The sequence below is a fragment of the Schistocerca cancellata genome, chromosome 8 (assembly GCF_023864275.1).
Source record: "Schistocerca cancellata isolate TAMUIC-IGC-003103 chromosome 8, iqSchCanc2.1, whole genome shotgun sequence".
Taxonomy (NCBI): Eukaryota; Metazoa; Arthropoda; class Insecta; order Orthoptera; family Acrididae; genus Schistocerca; species Schistocerca cancellata.
In genome coordinates this window covers 504274274-504290544 of record NC_064633.1, presented here as the reverse complement: position 1 = coordinate 504290544, position 16271 = coordinate 504274274, and positions in this window count along the sequence as shown.

The window sequence follows — 16271 nt, the reverse complement described above, 5'->3', positions numbered from 1 at the left end:
GCAGTTTCAGAAGGATGTAGGCTGCAGTAAGTACTGGGAGATGAAGAAGCTTGCATAGGATAGAGTAGCATGGAGAGCGGCATCAAACCAGTCTCAGGACTGAAGACCACAACAATAACAACATATCCCTCAATTGATGTCGATACTATCTCTTTGAAAACATTCCACAAGTTTTCTACACTTACATGATCAGATCGGAAGGGGCTGAAGACTGTCTCGTAAAAAGGCGTTAAGAGCATTTTTATCAGCTTTTTTAAATAGATATACTTGGAGTTTCTTTTTGATGTTTGTAGGTGTTGCGGTATTCAGCCTAGCAGCAACTGCCTTGTGGTCGCTAATCCCTGTACTCGTCACAATACTATTTGTCCAGGATTATTTGTTGCTAAGAGATCCAAGTATTTTTTCGCAACAAGTTACCCTTCGAGTGTGCTCATGAACTAAATGTTCAAAATACTTTTCTGAGAAAGCATTCAGTGCAATTTCGGATGATGTTTTATGCCTGCCGTCGGCCTTAAACGAATAATAATTTTTCTAGAATATCGAGGGTAGATTGATGTCACCACCGACAATAATTGTATGTAACACTGTAATCCCTTCCCTCAACAAAACAGCTGTTCCAACACTTGTATCAGGAGACATTTATGTAACTGGCAAAACCGGGAATTACTAAATGAGAAATTAGAACTTCTTGTAACAGGACAGTATCAGTCGCGGATACGTACAAAAATTCCTTAAGGAACGATAATTTCCAACCGGACGTAATTTTATTTAAGTTTATAGTGGTGACAGAACAAGATTGCTTCATTGCGCTGTCACTATGTAGTTGTTTTGATGAACTAATTTAGTTTCTTGTGGCTCAGGGCTGAGTTAAACTATAACAGTTTTCTCGGAACGCCGAACATGGAATAACACTTCAATCAGTTTATTAGTTACTTTCCCGTTTTTTTTTCTACTTCTGTTGTTGTATATTGTAATGCAAGCAGACTGATTTCCTGGTCAACTTTCTGATTTTGCCTCCAGTGATTCGTGTAGGTCCATTTCGGTCCAAACATTCTTTTGGTTTGGGTCGCCCTTTCCGGATTTTCCCTTCCCTTCGTTACGAGCTACATTCTCATTTGGTTGCGTCTGTATTTTACTTTGCGGCTCATCTGAGGCAGCAGCAGACGCTTTAGCAATTTCGGTTGCCGGCGCCTGCCCTGAGGTGTTGACCGTAATTTCAGTTTGGCCAGTACCTCCTCGTTCTTTATTAATATCACTTACTTCCTGATTGAGGGAAACAAATGGAGACAGCAGTTTTGCAACCTCTCCCAGAATTTGTTTATTAACAGATAGCTGCTGATCTTAGTAATTGAGTATTGCACCTATTGTTTCTTGGAAATTAATACTGATTACACTCCCTTCTTTTTCTGGTACCGTATGTGTATTATCTCACTGTCCATCAGTTTCTATTCGCTTTTTGCATTTCGGTTCCTCTGCCTCCACATCGCACTGTTTTTGCTTCCGAAGTGAGGGAGTTGGACAGGACAGCTCGTCCTCTGAACAACTATCAGTTGACTCCAGAGGTCGTTTCTTTTGGTTGTGTTTCAGTTTCACGACTAGTGGTAACAGGGATTCCCCTAATTGTTAACGGGGGAAATTGACTGTTATCGTGAAGGGAGACATCAGTTTGGTCAGCTGCGTTAACATCCTCAGCTAGTTGATCCGAGCTATTCTTTAGTAACAGATCATTTAAGGTAAGCTTCTGACGCTGTATCAAATTACTTTTAAGAAGAACAGTACGCCGCGGTCATTCCTGTCTGAAGTGGCCGGTTTCGTTACATATATGACATGTAGCTTCCTGACCTGTACAAACAATTTGTGGCTTATACACACAGACAGTTATGTGACACGGAATATTTGTCTTACCGTCCATCCCTCTACAGCGGACCCAGTTGAAACACTGCAGTTTAAAGCGAGACGACCATCTTTTACATGCAAGTGATTTAACGTCCCCGTAGTTTGAAAGAGCTTCCTTAATCTTATCATTTTGAATTTCAATGGGAAGATTCAAGACACGAACGGTTTTGTAATAAGGTGGAAACCTTACTTTTGTAACCATTTCCATGCACAAAATCTACTTCATAGCCCCACTTTCGTAACACTTCATCAACAGTCGCAACAATGATTTACTTGACAACACAGAATTTTTACTGATGCAGTTGCCAGGTACGGACGGTTTCAGAACTGAGACCAATTACCTGTGTAATCCAGTCATCTATTTCCGGGGATGTCGGCTGAACAGGACAGGATTTCTTGGCAAAAGCAAAGACCTGAGTATTCTTCCTGAGGTTTGTAGCCATGGTTAATCCAGCGACGCAGTTTCGGTTAAACAAGCGAAATTCCAATTAGCAGCAGCAAAGCCGGAAAGAGCGATCAGATCACAAGGAATATGAACGTACACGGAGATTAACGGACGGACAGCACTCGGCGAAGCATAAATACAGCGATGTAAACACGGAAGTGCAGCGCAGCAGATAGCAGCGGGCACTCGCTAGCGCGGCTGAAACGGAACTAATTTGAGTGCATCCGCACTGAAGACGATGATTGGCTAGTAAGCTGGTGATCTTGCAGCCCTCGAAGAATGAAGTTATAACGAAATGTAGACCTTTCGCTGCTTACAGGCGTTGACAAATATCAAAGGGGAGAGTTGAAAACTGTGTGCCCTGATCGGGACTCGAACTCGGGAGATGAGCCGACATTTGACTGAAAACCGCGATGTAAGTATCATAAGTCATTGAACTTATTTATCAGCCTGTGATTATAGCTATTCTACTGAACAATTTGCTAAAGTATAATGTGTTGTAATTGCTTACAAGGGAACCTCCCCATCGCACCCCCCACAGATTTCGTTATAAGTGGATAGGCCTTGAAAAACTGAACTCAGATCAATCGAGAAAACAGGAAGAAGTTATGTGGAACTACGAAAAAAATAAGCAAAATGTACAAACTGTGTAGTCCATGCGGAAGATATGCAACATCAAAGATGATGTGAGCCCTGGAGCGCCGTGGTCCCGTGGTTAGCGTGAGCAGCTGCGGAACGAGAGGTTCTTGGTTGAAGTCTTTCCTCGAGTGAAATTTTAATTTCCTTATTTTTGCAAAGTTATGTTATGTCCGTTCGTTCATTGACGTCTCTGTTCACTGTAATAAGTTTAATGTCTGTGTTTTGCGTCCACACCGCAAAACCGTGCGATTAGTAGACGAAAGGACGTGCCTCTCCAATGGGAACCGAAAACATTTGATCGCAAGGTCATAGGTAAACCGATTCCTCCACAGGAAAACACGTCTGATATATTCTATACGACATTGGTGACGGCATGTGCGTCAAATGACAGGAATATGCTGTCGACCCACCTAACTTGTACACTTGGCGAATGGGTAAAAAAGATTCTTCTACTTTTCCCGATTTAAGTTTTCTTGTGGATGTGATTATCATTCCCAAAAAAGTGATGAAAACATAAGACTCTGTCACATAAACTGCAACAAATGAATGCAACAATCTGACAGTCGCACAGTTTTCCCTGGGCTCTGTCAAAACATATGTTTTTAACGTTTTAAAATTTTTCCGTGTGTGGACCGTCAAATCCTGCATATGTCCAAGCAAATCTGAACATGTCCTGGAATTTTGGAGAGTGAAGTTGATTATGTGTGAGTGCCTGAACTTTGATAATTGTGTGAAAATAAAAACCTGAATTTTTCACTCGAGGGTAGATTTGAAACAAGGACCTCTCGTTCCGGAGCTGCTCTCACGCTAGCCACGGGACCACGACGTTCCTGAGCTCTTATTGTCCTTGATGTTGCTTATCTTGCGCATGCACTACTCTGTTTGTGTATTTTGCTTATTTTTTTCATAGTTCCACACAACTCCTTCCTGTTTTGTCGATTGATCTGTGTTCAGTTTTTCAAGGCCTATCCACTGTCCCAACTTATAACTAAATATAAGGGGGGGGGGGGGGGGAGTGCGATGGGGAGGTTCCTTGTTAGTAAACAATTCAGAAACGTTGTTTCTGTTCAGGCTATCGGTCCTGCGGGAGCGTTGTTGTACTTCAAAAGTCAAGCGAACGTGCTGTTATACGTAGAAAATTTTCGCGGGGAGTTAACCCTAGGACGCCCAAGCCTTTTCTTCTAACTTGGATGCCTAAGGAGGGGGGGGGGGTGCGGTTTGGTGAGCCCACAGGTATTAAACATGTTTACTGACGAAAAATTGCAACTTTCAAAATGGTTTATGTATTTCAACTAAGGCATCGGTTTATAAATGTTGTTAATTGTTATAAATATTTAATTGAGTGAATAAAAAATTGACATATTACAGTACAAAATACAGATGTGTTCATATACAATAGACTACTCTGAGTCCTCAACTTCAAGGCAAGAGACACACTTCACAATTATTTTCGGAATGTGTGTTACACACATGTTAATGACACTGTCCACAATACTGTTTTGGTTTACTTAGATTGTTGTACTTCTGCTTCTTTGTTTTAGCTTCTCTTTCACAAATATGGTACCGACCTTTCCCTGCAGGAGGCTGACGTGCTTCTGTTGTCACTTCTTTCATTTTCTTTTCTAGAACAGTCTCCATTGATTGAACAATTTGGTTAGATAAGCCTCTTGCATTGGCACTTCTTTCTTCTACCTGCAATTTCACTAGTTCCATCCCAGCTTGCAGAAGATAAAGTTTCCGTTTGTTGTGTTTCTTTTCATTCCATCTTGGATGTTGCTGGATGATAATGGTGGTTGCATTGATAGCACAAATGTCGATGAGAGAGTAAAATACAGATAGAGGCCATCTCTTTGTTCCCCTCTTGCAGGTGTAGATACGCGCCATTTGATCAATGGTATCAATTCCACCTTAGTGGAATTATAATATGCTTTTATCTCGGTTTTATTCTTCTCTCCTCCAACAGTGCCTTTATCTTGGTGCATTGTTGACAACATCAGTAAATTTTTACTTTTTTTTTTGTATGTAGGACACCAAAGTTACTGGAGGCCTACCTCTTGATGACTCTGTGAACAAGAACATTGATGAATATAGCTCTCGATTTGACGTGCTCTTCAATATGTCTGGAATATCCTTCTCTTTGACTGGAGAGTTCCTATTGTAGTAACTTTGTAGTCTTCGTATAACTCTTCCGCCAAATCCACCGATGTGTAGTATCGGTCTGTAGTAATATTTCGACCAGTATTTTTCACAGGTACTACCAGACGTTTGACAACAGATGCTGAACCCCGTTCTTCTTTCGACAAATTCTGAACATTACCTGCATAGGGTTCCATATTCAAGACGTATCTGTCAACTGCATCGGACATCATGCGTACAAGGATGCCATACTTGCCCGGTTTATCCTTCATAAATACTTTGAAGGGGCAGCTCCCTCTAAACAACCTGAGCATCTCATCAATGGCGAGGTGGATCCCTGGTTTATACAGTAGTGGAAACCTATCAATCACTTTGTTGAAAACATCATGGATTGCTGTGAACTTGTCTGATTCCCTTCTTAGCTGGCGGGAACTTTTGTCATCAAGCCTTATGATTTCAATAAGTTCTCTTGCTATAATACCCTTGTAAACTGCCCACCCATTAGGTCTGACCAAAGATCGTGTACACTGACTGAATTGTCCTTACTTGCCCTCATAAGTATCAGGATTCCCATAAAGGCATACAATTATTTCTCATTAGTCAAAGTAACATTTCGCCTAACTGCCTCTTCATTTGAATGTTTTATTATAACATCCATGATGTCAGGCGTAAGAAGTAACTTCAAGGCTTCTCCAGGTGAATGGCAAACACCAGCTGCAGTCACTCCTGCCTGCTCTCTTACTACATTAGTAACAGACCTCCGAGGAATTCTAGGCTGTGTGGTTACGTACGTTCTTTCAGACTTGGCCACAATAACATCCTGATGATCACTGTCTGAAGCTGCGCTATCTTCATCTTCTCTAACATCCACATCTCTTTGCCGATCTGAATCATACTCCATAACACCATCGTGATATTCACTTTCACTCCCCGAGTCAGAATCTTCATCTAAAATATCATTTAGAACTCTTTCTAAAGACGAGTCACGTATTCTTTTAGTCATTTCTAAGTCTGGGTGTGAACAGTAGGTAACTGCACTAACTCACTTCAAGTTTACAAGATAAATAACCGCTAACTGACATCAACAATCACTTCTTCTGAAAGTAAACCGTTTGTTGTGAATATCAAGAATATCAAGCAACAAGAAACTAACTTGCATTGTTGTACAGATGAGAAATACGAAATCCTACTAAGGGAAACTTTCTACAGCATGGAAGCCTAAGTGGGGAGGGGGTTGTTTGTTGGAACCATAATAAGTTAATTTATCTTTTCTTTCAAAGCAGGAATTTTCAAAAAAATGGTTCAAATGGCTCTGAGCACTATGGGACGTAATATCTACGGTCATCAGTCCCCTAGAACTTAGAACTACTTAAACCTAACTAACCTAAGGACGGCACACAACACCCAGCCATCACGAGGCAGAGAAAATCCCTGACCCCGCCGGGAATCGAACCCGGGAACCCGGGCGTGGGAAGCGAGAACGCTACCGCACGACCACGAGATGCGGGCCAGGAATTTTCAATAAAATATATTGACACTAACGTTTTATAAAATAGCCAACAAACAATAACTCAAACGGAATATGTAGTATGAAAGTTACTTGGGCAAAAGCAGGAACATAAAAAGTTGTGGGTCCAACGAACCCCCCTTAGGCGTCCTAGGGTTAAGAAGTACTTCGAATCGGTAGGCAGAGGAGAAAACACACGGCCTGTTAAATTCTAGTCCGAATATGCGGGGGTAGCGACCGGGCTTCTGGACCACATTACCGCACGCCACAGGACAAAGGAAGACTGCCACACAATTGGTAAAATGCATAGGTCATTTCTTTCTACAAGAAGCGCCATAGGTCTCACATGCAGAGCTAATAGGCCACTGACGTTAGTTTCTAACATGACACATTCAATACCTGATCAGAAAGAGTGGCGGATCAGGAAGACGTGATCGAATGTCAGTGTAACACATGTACACACCATCAGCGGGTGTGTTTATAATTTGAGCTGTAGTTGTCTGTGACAGGTAGAAGGGCCACCAGAGTGCATTAGTGCTGTTCAAGTATAATTTGGCTACCAGACCTAGTAGGGTAATTAAAGTCGTGGACGGCGTCAGATGTTGAGTGCCCGCTTGGCAGGACGCGGAGAAGCAGTGTACTCGTGTGAGACGTGGTGGGGCAGCATTCTCAGCACATGTGAAAGGGGTGCTGATGTTTGTTCACTATCAGCTTCCCTTATAACTTGAGTGCATAGACAGCAGTCGCACTTACTTTATTTATCAGACAGTGTCCAATGTAATATGCGACACTGCGCGTCTGCAATAACTTTTCTGCGTCAGCCGCTCCTCATGGATGTTGGTTGAAGAGACAGTCAGTCGCATCGTGCAATCGTGAAGTGATCCACGGCCGAGAAAGTGGCATGGAAAGGATGATTAATTTTTTTTTTCATCTTTCATTCTAACGCTGGATAGTGTAAGGTGGGCACATAGAGATCGGAAGGTTCTTTGGTGCCTTACGTTAATTTAAGTGTTGATGGTGGGGTATACTTTATTTGTTCAGTGGGGATTGTACAAAGTTTCTTATTTGTTCAATACGGATTGTTTTAACTTTCTATTTTCTGCTTCTATATAGCTAGCATCTCTTGTCTGCTGTTTATCTGAAAAGTTAACTTCAGTTTAACTTTCACTGCCGTTTGCTTACTGCTAGACGGCTGAGTTGTTCGGACCCAATGCTAGGGGCGCACGCAGGGCATGCGGTTAACTTTCACTGCCGTTTGCCTAATGCTAGTTCGCACCCAATGCTAAGGGCGCACGCAGGGCATGCGGTTAACTTAATGCTAGCCGTTTGCTTACTGCTAGACGGCTGAGTTGTTCGCAACCAATGCTAGGGGCGCACGCAGGGCATGCGGTGAACTTTCACTGCCGTTTGCCTAGTGCTTGTTCGCACCCAATGCAAGGGGGCGCACGCAGGGCATGCGGTTAACTTTCACTGCCGTTTGCCTAGTGCTAGGCGTTTGCTTACTGCTAGGCGGCTGAGTTGTTCGCACCCAATGCTAGGGGCGCACGCAGGGCATGCGGTTAACTTAATGCTAGCCGTTTGCTTACTGCTAGGCGGCTGAGTTATTCGCACCCAATGCTAGGGGCGCACGCAGGGCATGTGGTTAACCTAATGCTAGCCGTTTGCTTACTGCTAGGCGGCTGAGTTATTCACACCCAATGCTAGGGGCGCACGCAGGGCATGTGGTTAACCTTAATGCTAGCAGTTTGCTTACTGCTAGGCGGCTGAGTTATTCGCACCCAATGCTAGGGGCGCACGCAGGGCATGTGGTTAACCTAATGCTAGCCGTTTGCTTACTGCTAGGCGGCTGAGTTATTCGCACCCAATGCTAGGGGCGCACGCAGGGCATGCGGTTAACTTAATGCTAGCCGTTTGCTTACTGCTAGGCGGCTGAGTTATTCGCACCCAATGCTAGGGGCGCACGCAGGGCATGTGGTTAACCTAATGCTAGCCGTTTGCTTACTGCTAGGCGGCTGAGTTATTCGCACCCAATGCTAGGGGCGCACGCAGGGCATGCGGTTAACTTAATGCTAGCCGTTTGCTTACTGCTAGGCGGCTGAGTTATTCGCACCCAATGCTAGGGGCGCACGCAGGGCATGTGGTTAACCTAATGCTAGCCGTTTGCTTACTGCTAGGCGGCTGAGTTATTCGCACCCAATGCTAGGGGCGCACGCAGGGCATGCGGTTAACTTTCACTGCCGTTTGCCTAGTGCTAGGCGTTTGCTTACTGCTAGGCGGCTGAGTTGTTCGCACCCAATGCTAGGGGCGCACGCAGGGCATGCGGTTAACTTAATGCTAGCCGTTTGCTTACTGCTAGGCGGCTGAGTTATTCGCACCCAATGCTAGGGGCGCACGCAGGGCATGTGGTTAACCTAATGCTAGCCGTTTGCTTCCTGCTAGGCGGCTGAGTTATTCACACCCAATGCTAGGGGCGCACGCAGGGCATGCGGTTAACTTAATGCTAGCCGTTTGCTTACTGCTAGGCGGCTGAGTTATTCGCACCCAATGCTAGGGGCGCACGCAGGGCATGTGGTTAACCTAATGCTAGCCGTTTGTTTACTGCTAGGCGGCTGAGTTATTCGCACCCAATGCTAGGGGCGCACGCAGGGCATGCGGTTAACTTAATGCTAGCCGTTTGCTTACTGCTAGGCGGCTGAGTTATTCGCACCCAATGCTAGGGGCGCACGCAGGGCATGTGGTTAACCTAATGCTAGCCGTTTGCTTACTGCTAGGCGGCTGAGTTATTCGCACCCAATGCTAGGGGCGCACGCAGGGCATGCGGTTAACTTAATGCTAGCCGTTTGCTTACTGCTAGGCGGCTGAGTTATTCGCACCCAATGCTAGGGGCGCACGCAGGGCATGTGGTTAACCTAATGCTAGCCGTTTGCTTACTGCTAGGCGGCTGAGTTATTCACACCCAATGCTAGGGGCGCACGCAGGGCATGCGGTTAACTTAATGCTAGCCGTTTGCTTACTGCTAGGCGGCTGAGTTATTCGCACCCAATGCTAGGGGCGCACACAGGGCATGCGGTTAACTTAATGCTAGCCGTAATGCTAGCCGTTTGCTTACTGCTAGGCGGCTGAGTTATTCGCACCCAATGCTAGGGGCGCACGCAGGGCATGCGGTTAACATAATGCTAGCCGTTTGCTTGCTGCTAGGCGGCTGAGCTATTCGCACCCAATGCTAGGGGCGCACGCAGGGCATGCGGTTAACCTAATGCTAGCCGTTTGCTTACTGCTAGGCGGCTGAGTTATTCGCACCCAATGCTAGGGGCGCACGCAGGGCATGCGGTTAACTTAATGCTAGCCGTTTGCTTGCTGCTAGGCGGCTGAGTTATTCGCACCCAATGCTAGGGGCGCACGCAGGGCATGCGGTTAACTTAATGCTAGCCGTTTGCTTGCTGCTAGGCGGCTGAGTTATTCGCACCCAATGCTAGGGGCGCACGCAGGGCATGCGGTTAACCTAATGCTAGCCGTTTGCTTACTGCTAGGCGGCTGAGTTATTCGCACCCAATGCTAGGGGCGCACGCAGGGCATGTGGTTAACCTAATGCTAGCCGTTTGCTTACTGCTAGGCGGCTGAGTTATTCGCACCCAATGCTAGGGGCGCACGCAGGGCATGCGGTTAACTTAATGCTAGCCGTTTGCTTGCTGCTAGGCGGCTGAGTTATTCGCACCCAATGCTAGGGGCGCACGCAGGGCATGTGGTTAACCTAATGCTAGCCGTTTGCTTACTGCTAGGCGGCTGAGTTATTCGCACCCAATGCTAGGGGCGCACGCAGGGCATGTGGTTAACTTAATGCAAGCCGTTTGCTTACTGCTAGGCGGCTGAGTTATTCACACCCAATGCTAGGGGCGCACGCAGGGCATGTGGTTAACCTAATGCTAGCCGTTTGCTTACTGCTAGGCGGCTGAGTTATTCGCACCCAATGCTAGGGGCGCACGCAGGGCATGCGGTTAACTTAATGCTAGCCGTTTGCTTGCTGCTAGGCGGCTGAGTTATTCGCACCCAATGCTAGGGGCGCACGCAGGGCATGTGGTTAACCTAATGCTAGCCGTTTGCCTACTGCTAGGCGGCTGAGTTATTCGCACCCAATGCTAGGGGCGCACGCAGGGCATGCGGTTAACTTAATGCTAGCCGTTTGCTTACTGCTAGGCGGCTGAGTTATTCGCACCCAATGCTAGGGGCGCACGCAGGGCATGTGGTTAACCTAATGCTAGCCGTTTGCTTACTGCTAGACGGCTGGGTTGTTCGCACCCAATGCTAGGGGCGCACGCAGGGCGTGACTCTCACTGTCGTTTGCCTAGGGCACCTCCAGCGTATCTTAATTGAGGAAAGTGATTTTATAATAGGTTTTTGTTATTTTTACTGCGAGAGAGCAAGATTTTTAATGGATTTGATGAAGACTTCATAATAAGTAATAACTAATTTTCATTGCTTTCATTTCGCGCGAGCTGCTGCTGAATTGCATTACAACAATTTAGTATCCGCTACAGAACGTTACTCTTCTTTTTAATTAGGTAACATTAGCAACAGTTCGGGAAATATACACTCAATTAATAGTCCTTTTGTAATCTTCGATGAACGTATGTATTTCGTAACAAGGCGCTGAACACGGCTGGCTTATTTGGGGGAACGGGACCGAACAGCGAAGTCATCGGTCCGTTTGAACATGACACTGTTGAGCAAACAACTTTAACTTAAACCTATACTACTCTTGATTATAATTAAGAACACATTTGTAAAGTGACTTTTATAAATTTGTCAATAAGACTTTTAAAGGAATCAGCGTTAACGAATTTACCAAGTCATGATGAGTCTCCCAATCTTTGGCATGCATTAGACAAGGTTTCACAATGGCAATTAACATCGCAGACACATTACGGGGACTCATTGTACACAGAGTTCACCTGTAGTTGGTTTGCCGCCCAGTATATGAGATAAGCCAGTTTAGTAGTTTTTAATAGCAGCAGCAGTTTCCAGAGAGCAGTTGCCCGAGAGTTAGTCTTTGCCACAGCTAAGCCAAAAGAGACAATGAAAAAATTACGTTTTATATTTTAAGGGACTTCCTTTCATACTACCAGAAATCAGTTAAGATCCAGACAGTATTCATGTCGGAGAAGTGAAGATGTATAAAACAGAGTGTTACGATTTTTTAATGGATCTTAGATAGAATTTGGTGTTCTTCATTAGGCGACTGAGTACACTTTCTTGGAAATCACACAGTAAGATTAGCTACCTTTTCGTTTCATTGTCTGCAATAGACGCAACCTGTCAAAGAAGATTACAAATGATCCAAGCAAAGCAACTGCCTATGTGAAATCAATAGGTAGAAACTATCAGTAAAACTAAAATTTTCTTTTAAATATCTTCCACATGACAGAGATAGAAAAGGATCTTATTTTGGTCTGCATTTGGATGGCTGGCCGAATCGTGCAATATACAAATTTGTGGGGCATTTCCATATGACACTACGATGCTGAACTGTATCGGAACGCGAGGACAGGCACAGTTAATGTCAACGTTGAGGTCATCAACGTCAGACCGCCGCAAGGTAGGATCGCAGTACCAAGCACAAGCACGTTGTCTCCCTTTCAGATGTGCCCCTGCCATCCGACAGCCAACATTCTGTGTCAGCTGGCGCCAATGGTCGGACACTGGAAGAAGCTGGACTAGGGAATTGCCGTTCCATGGCTGTCGTTAACACCACAACGCAAACTGCTGTGTTTGGAGTGATACCGTAACCGGGAAGCATGGGCTGCTCGCAAGTGGCACCGCATTCTGTTCAGAGACGAATCACTGCTCTGCACTACCCCAGATGACCACCATCAGCGAGTGTGGCGGCGCCCTGGGGAGTTCAGGAGAGACACAGTGGCGTTACTCTCGGCGTCATGGTGTGGGTAGTTGTCGGGTATGAGTTTAGGTTCAAATAAAATGGTTCAAATGGCTCTGAGCACTACGGGGCTTAACAGCTGAGGTCATAAGTCCCCTAGAACTACTTAAACGTAACTAACCTAAGCACATCACACACATCCATGCCCGATTTAGGATTCGAACCTGCGACCGTAGCGGTCGCGATGTTCCAGATGGAAGAGCAAAGAGCCGCTCGGCCACACCGACCGGCTGAGTTCAGGTCACGTCTGACGGAGTGATGGAAATCTCGCTGCAAAACGGCACTTCATAAACATCGAGCATTGTCATGTGTTACCTTCCATGGGGGCGGTACTTTGGTGCCATTATTCAGCAGGATAATGCGCTTCCACACATGGTACGACTCCATAAGAACGACCAACGTGAAGTTGAGGTACTCACGCGGCCAGCAAGTGTCCCAAGATCAGTCCTCGAGAGAACATTCGTGGGACAAGTTCGGACGCAAATCGGTATCATTGTCAGTATCCAGGATTTGGAGGACCATTAAAAATAGTTCTGGGCTAGATTCCCTCAGGAAAGGATACGACGGCTTTGTGATACCCTTCACAACCAAACTCCATATGTGGAGAGGCCAGAGAGGGTGCACACTTATACTGGTAATTCGGCTGATGAAAAATCGCCCCATATGCACCTTGTTTCTGGTTTCACTGAATGCAATGGGAAGACGGTAAGACGACGCCATCCTCAGCTGTTCCCGCAGTGACGGTAACCGTATCGATGATGATCATAATGGTGTTATTTGGTTTGTGGGGCGCTCAACAATGCGGTTTTGGCGCTCATATAAATTCCCAATCATTTCACTGTCCAGTCTAGCCCATTTCCCAAATGATGATGAAATGGTGAGGACAACACAAAAATCTAGTCCCCGGGCAGAGAAAATCCCTGACCCGACCTGGAATAGAACCCGGGTCTCTGTGGTCCAGAAGCAGTAACGGGTAACCGTATCACCCTACTCTTGCATCTGTACATAGATGCCCATGACTAACAATCTCCTCTCGTGTTACCACGTAGTGGTTATTGTTTATTAGAGGCTATGCCACTGTTTAGAAAGTACTTTCGCAGAAATAAAGCTAACTCTGGTAACAATGCCGAACAAGTCGTAAGCACATCATAACTCTGTAACGAGCCAGTGGATCCACGGGCCACTTGTACCAAAATACTCAGAAAATGTCGCTGAAAACATCACAAACTTAGTCGGCGAAGTTCTGGTTCAATCTGTGGAGTGACAGTAAACAAAGCAAACAGTCCTTCATGTTTAAGTGTCAGAGGGAGTGGAGATCCTTCATACAGTGAAGGTAGCACGTACCAGTGTTTGTGCAAATTCTTAAACGTGATACTTTCAGTGGCCTACTGTGCGACTGCCATAACAGCCGACTGTACTGCATACCACACAAGGTGGATCCTCAATCGCCTGCTCCAAGAATCTATCACCAGATCACCACTATAAACTTCCATAGTTTCTTCGCAACTGTCTGAGAACAGTTTTGTTGGTGACTTGCATGAACTATGGTTTTTATCGCCTGTAGGAGATCTTCTATGTGCTAACTCCAGTCCACTTAAATGTGGACTGCATTTCGAGGCTATGATTATTAAGGAGACACCTTCCTTAGACTCTGAGTCTATTGTAACACAGATTTGATATTTTATTGGTGAATGAGTTTTGCCGCTTTCGACTTTCTCCTTACAGTGTATAAATTCCAAGTTTAGCCATTCCATGATCAAGATTTTAAAGGTTGCACAATTAATTTGAATACAACCTGAATGTTGACACATTGTAATTTCTCTCTAGCCTTATGAAGTGAAAAGCTGTTATCACCAGACGATGCAGCTATTAATGAAGCGATGCCTGCTTTCTGGCATAATTAAGGAACCTGTATACAACTTGTGCAACCTTGATGAGTTTTCATTCATTTCCGGATTTTTTAAAGGATTTTTAAATTTGTTTCGGAGAATTTATGGAAATTTCTTTTAAGTAACAACGTCTAATCTAATCTGAGAATGCCCCAGGTTCAAAATCGTCTGTGCTTCCAAGAAAGCGTACATCCACCCTCATGCCTGAGAATTTAAAATAATCAACTTCTCGGAGAGTTTCACTTTGAGATAATAAATTTACGATTTTACAAGAGTTTCCTCTCAGAAACAGTATATATTTCTATTTGTGGCAGTTCAGAAACAGTCAGTTCTGCGGAAGTCATTTGCTGATTTTACTGACTAACTTATTAGCTTTGTCATTTGTATTACGTTCACAATATCACTTGTATCATCTGCACTGAGAAGAATCATCTCCTGTTCCGTAGTGTGCACTAGTATATTATTAAGATCCGAAGCGGAACTAGAACAGGACCCAGTGCCACCCATCCTCTCCCACTCCCCCCCCACCACGCCTCCCCCAACAGCCAACACACACTCTGTACATGTCACCCTCAAATCACTTCCCTGTTTGTTGACACTGTGAGGCAACCTTCGGCTTGCTACTTTCTAGATGTGAAGTGAACCATTGACAATGTTTTCCTTAATCCAGTAATGTGAAAAATTATGCAGAAATTCTTATGGTCCACACAATGTAATTCTTTCGTTAAATGAATGGAAATGCCAACTATTCTGAACCTGGTACTATCTCTCATGAAAATAATAAATTCCATTTTCTGTGGGTGATCTTCCGATTGTTTTGTATTCATCGATATGGGGCCGCCGAGTGGTTCTAGGCGCTACAATCTGGAGCCGCGTGACCGCTAGGATCGCAGGTTCGAATCCTGCCTCGGGCATGGATGTTTGTGATGTCCTTAGGTTAGTTAGGTTTAAGTATTTCTAAGTTCTAGGGTACTGATGACCTCAGAAGTTAAGTCCCATAGTGCTCAAAGCCATTTGATATGGGGCCAACACCGAGCTGCGTTAATGGACAAGATTCTAGACACATGGATCCACGATACGTCCCGACTTTGTTTAGTCGTCATTAGAGTGTCACAGATATGCTTAACAAGCTACAGCGAGAGACCTTACAAGAGAAACATCGCTGAGAGGCTTATTCAGAAATTTTCAAGATTTCAGTTATCAGACTGAGTCAAAAGACTTATTATCTCCACCGAAATACATCTCTCGCAGTGTCCTCGGCGATAAAATTATACAAATGCGAGGTCATAGCATTGACTGGAATTCACTCTTTCAAATTCTGAAAGAAGAAAGGCTACAATACAAGAAGTTATAGGAGTCGAAGAACATTAAAGGAAAATTGTAGTATGCTATAAGTAATGTTCTTCATGAGCATTTTCTTAAGATAATGAAGGAGAGGCATTGAATAGGAATTAGAGTTCTGGGAGAAAAAAATTAAGGGTAATGTGGATTTCCATAACATTATTCTGTAGAGGACGACAAAGGACACAAAGTTCAGTAGAACAGAATGGACACTGTATTGAAAAACATTTAGAAGATAAAATTCAATGCAAGTAAAACGAGGACGATGGGGTGTAGTCGAATTAAATCACGCGATGATGTGGAAATTATATCAGGAAATGACAAACTCGTGATAGACGAGTATTCTTAGTACAGCAGCAAAGTAGTGGCTAGACAAAAAGTACAGAGGATAAGAAATGCAGACTGGCCGCAGCATGAAAAGAAAAATTTATTGGCTTTTAATATATAACTAAATGATAAGAAGCTGTTTCTGAAATTTTTTGCCTG